Below are 4,777 nucleotides of genomic sequence, written 5' to 3'. Positions count from 1 at the left end.
CGTCGTCGCCGGCGCCCGCCCCCACTGCCGCCCCTGCCTCGACGCCGCCCCTCCTCCTCGTTCGGTCCGGCTCCGGCGATCCCCTTTCCTCCCTGTCCCCTCGATCCTCTTCATATAATTTTTTTTCATATAATTTTTTTTCATATGCATATGTTGATTATATGGATGAATGGATGATGTATATGTTCATTATATGGATGGATGGATGATGTATGCTTTTTTTCATATAATTTTTTTAGGCAGATTTTTAGATTTTTTTAGGCAGATTTTTAGAATTTTTTGTGTATGTATGTTATGTTTATATGTATGTATGTATGTTCATATGTATGTATGTTTATATGCAAAGCATATGCAAAGAAAATGTATGAATGGTCATATGCAAAGAAAAATGTATGTATGGTCATATGCAAAGAAAATGAATGTATGTATGTTCATATGAAAGAAAAATGTATGTATGTATATCTGTTTATATGTTTTTTTTTAAATTTTTTTGTTTTTTGCATTTTTATAAAAATGTATATATGTTCTCTGTGTGTATATATGTTTTATGTTCATAGATTTTTATTTGAACATTATTTTAAAAAAACAAGCAATACAAGAAGAAGAAAAAGAATGAGAGGAAAAAGGAAAAAAGAAGAGGAAGAAAGGAGAAGAAGAGGGGATAGGAAGAACAGGAGAAATAAATAAGAAGAAGAAAAAAGAAGAAAAAGAAGAGGAGAAGAAGAAAAGAATAGAGGAGAAGAAGAAAAAATAGAATTTTTTTCTATTTTTTCTTCTTCTCCTCTATTCTTTTCTTCTTCTCCTCTTTTTTTTCTTCTTTTTTTCTTCTTCTTCTTCCTTCTTCCTTCTTCCTCTTTTCTTCCTTTTCCTTATTTTCCTTTCTCGAGGGATAAGAAGAAAAGAAGAGGAGAAGAAGAAAGAAAGGAATAGAGGAGAAAGAAGAAACTTTGACACGAGGGGGGGGGTACCGATACCCCCTCCCCGATAACATTATTTTCCCATGTATATGTATGTTGCGTCGTTGTCGATATAACGAGGGTGTCGAGGATCGCCGAGGGGTCGAGGGTCGGGAACTAGGGTAGAGGGTCGAGGGTCGTTAAGGGGTCAAGGGTCGAAGGTTTCAGGGTCGAGGGTTCCTATAGTGTCAAAGTATTGAAGAAATCCAATAGCTTGTGGGCGTCGATGCCCACGTCGATGCCCACGTCACTTGTGGGACATAGATGTACTGTTCAACGCTGACCCCCTCCCGATAGCTTCAACACGTGGGGGGGGTCGATATTACCCCCTCCTAACTTGAAGCGTTCTCGAGGCCACCCCCTAACCCTTGAAGCGTTGTCGAGGCCACCCCAAACCCTAGAGAAGCAGCGTCGAGGCCACTAATATGATTCCTTATTGTGATTAGCTAGATAGTTCTATGTTTGCCACTAATATATCCATATCTGTCATGTTTGAATAATAATTGCCATGTTGTAAATATTTGTAGAAACTATGGACACCCCCCGAGACGAAGCACAAGAAGCGTTGTTGAGGGACATAATCGCAGAAGGAAGTGATGCCCTCTCCTCGATGTTTCTCAACGACAATGATGGTCTGGAAGGAGAGGGTGAAGAAGCAGCTGGCCCTCTCCTCATTGATTTACATGGCTCCGATGACCCAATGCCGGTGCAAGAAGGAGAGGGTGAAGAAGTAGACCGTGAGGACGGCTCCGGTGATCACCAAACCGAGTCCGGCCAGGTATATATATTAGTTAAGCCTGTGCTGACTAGCTAATTGATGCATTCATTGTTTTGGTATGTACACATATTAATTAACTCTCGTCTTTGTTCTTTTTTCTAGCCCTCTGGATCGAGCACAACTTCGCTAAAGAGACGAGGCCTGAAGAAAAAGTTGAGCTCGGATGAAAAGTTTGAGATCATACAAATCGCGCGCGACGGCCAACCGATTGAACCCTACCGGACAAAGAAGGCATTTGTTGCTCAGTGTGGGGTTCTGGTTAGGGACAAGATCCCGATCAGCATCCAGCAATGGTATAAGCCTAAGAACGAAGACCCTGAGGTGTCTTATGTCAATGAGATGCAGAAAGAGAATCTTTGGACTGAGCTGAAGTCAAATTTCACCCTACCGCCGGAGGATGATCCGGAGAAGCCAGTTAGAGAGCCATTAATCAAGTCTTTTGCTCTGAGGAAGATGGCAGACCTATTCAGGAATTGGAAGAAAGACCTCAATAGGTATGTCGAAAAAAATGAGACACCAGAATTCATTGGCAAATATGAGAAGATCAGAGATGACTGGCCCGCATTTGTGGCCCACAAGACATCAGAAAAGAGTAAAAAAATGTCGGCGACAAACAAGAGAAATGCTGAGAAGAAGAAGCTTCACCATCGCACGGGGTCAGGTGGCTACCTCGTAGCCCAGCCTAAGTGGGCCAAGGCTGAGAATGATCTGCTTGATAAAGGGATCGAACCAGAGACAATGAACTGGCCAAAACGTTGCCGGACTTGGTTCTTTGGGGCCGGCGGATCCTTGGACCCTATAACAGGGAAGTGCATTTGGACGGAGGAACAATTGGACATACCAGTCAAGAAGCTTCAGCAATATATCGAAGCAGCGCAGCAAGGGACGTTCGTTCCAGACAGGGAGAAGGACGAGCTCACAATGGCCCTCGGCAATCCTGAGCACCCTGGACGGACACGAGGCACGCCAGGCTCCGTTTCGTGGAAGGCTGGATTTCCGGACGCAGGGGGTTACAAAACCCACGAGAGGAGGAAGAAACTGGAGCAGAGCCAACTGCAGTCGCTGCACGAAAGGGTAATGGGGCTAGAGGAACGAGAAGCAGATCGCAGCAAACGACCTGCCGAAGCTTCCCTCGAAGCTACCCCGCCATCTCAGCGGAAAAGCAGCGTGGCTTCCACCGAGCTGCTTCAGCCAGAGCATGCCTTGACGGCTCCTGCCAGCTATCCCGTGGATGCTATCACGGATGCTGAAAATTGCCACCTTATGGCGCAATGGAGCAATTTGAAGGTCAAGGCGGCTGTTGGCTCTATTTATCCTACTAAACCCGACTCAACTTTTCACTGCCGGCCGATTCCAGAAGGATATGCTAAGGTGATGGTCGATGAAATAATGGAGGGATTTGAGGACCTCCGGCTTGACCACCCTACCGGTGAAGGGGAGTATCGGCTGGGTTCTGCTCTGAAGACTCCATGCCTATGGTGGAAGGATCTCATCAACCTTCCGAACTAGACGCCTCCGCCTCCTCCTCCTCCTTCGGCGAGTCAGGGCACTCCGCCTCCTCCACCGGCGAGTGACGATCAGGGCACTCGGCCCGCTCCTTCTCCGGCGCGTGGCGGCACTCCGCCTCACTCTCCGCCTGCGCCGGCGCGCCCGAGCAGCCAGCCTCCTCCTTCTCCGCCTCGTCAGCAAGGGCGGAAGAGACCCGCTGCCGCTCCGGCTTCTACGGCGCGTCGCAGTCCTTCTCCTCCACCTCGTAAGCAAGGAAAGAAGACATCCGCTCCGTCTACTCTGCCGGCGTCTAGCAGTACAGCCAAAGGTGGGAGGAGATACAGATTCGGTCCTTCTCTGAAGACTCCAGAGAAGTTACCGTACGAGAGGAGCGAGGAGGAAAACGCGAAGATCGCGCAGACCGAAGTGGATGACTGGTTTCAAGGGTTGAAAGCAAAGAGACATCCACCTCCGGAGGAGAAGGTAGATCCGGTGAAAGGGAAGCGCACTCTGGCTGCCCTGACAAAACCACCCAAGTCTCCGCCGAAAGGCAACTATGAGCACATTATTGGAAAGGCATTTGCCGAAGCGGAGAGGTCGGGAAGTACTAAAAGTGATCAAAGGATGAAAGAACGACGAGCTGGGAAACAAATTGCCCAGCTCGGCGAACAAGCGAAGCAATCGTGCCCCCCGCTCAAGGTGCCTGCTAGCGACATCGTCGATCCGAGGATGGTGCCCGGTTATGGCAATCCTGCAAATTACCTGCCCGACGATGTACATTATGATATCTTGGAGGTGCAGATACAAAGATACGAGTACGGCAAGCCTCTCGTCAAAGATGAAAGTTCTCTATCAACGATGATGCGAAGATTGCATGATTGGTACATGAAAACCTGCAAAGAGTCTGAGGGGAGGAATACTTTGTATATGAGAGTTAAAAAGGAGCATGACCTCCTTGGAATTGAATTGTTGCCTATTCCATTTGAGGAGTTCTATCAGTTTTTCAATCAATTGGCCATCGATAAAGCAACGGTCACCTCCTACTGTCTGTAAGTAGTACTACTTCCGTCATTAAGTCTCTCTATATAACTCAGCCCTTTCATTTGCATGTATTTATAATTATCCTCACTATATTATGCAGATTGAAGATCGCCGAATTGAAGAAAAGACAAGTGGGAGATATTGGGTTCATTAACACGTATCTCATAGATGCAACTGAGGTTCAATATCGTGCCCAAGAAATCGAGGCCAACTTGCTACGATCGTTGGAAATAAATGAACACAAAGATATAATACTCTTTCCTTACAACTTCAAGTGAGTGTTACTGTCTTGTGGCATATTCGGTTTCCTTATTAGTCCAGGTTATAGTAATGTAATATTGATGAGTTATGCATGTGTGCGCAGCTACCACTATATTCTCCTAGAGATTAAGCTTGAGAAGGGAGTAGTAACTGTCTTAGACTCCAAGCGAAAAGATCCCAAGGAGTATGCGGACATGACTGAAATGCTCGAGAAGTAAGTTAAATCGATCATTATCCACCATATCAGCAACTT

The sequence above is a fragment of the Triticum dicoccoides genome, chromosome 5B (assembly GCF_002162155.2).
Source record: "Triticum dicoccoides isolate Atlit2015 ecotype Zavitan chromosome 5B, WEW_v2.0, whole genome shotgun sequence".
NCBI lineage: Eukaryota > Viridiplantae > Streptophyta > Magnoliopsida > Poales > Poaceae > Triticum > Triticum dicoccoides.
This window is presented reverse-complemented; position numbering follows the sequence as displayed.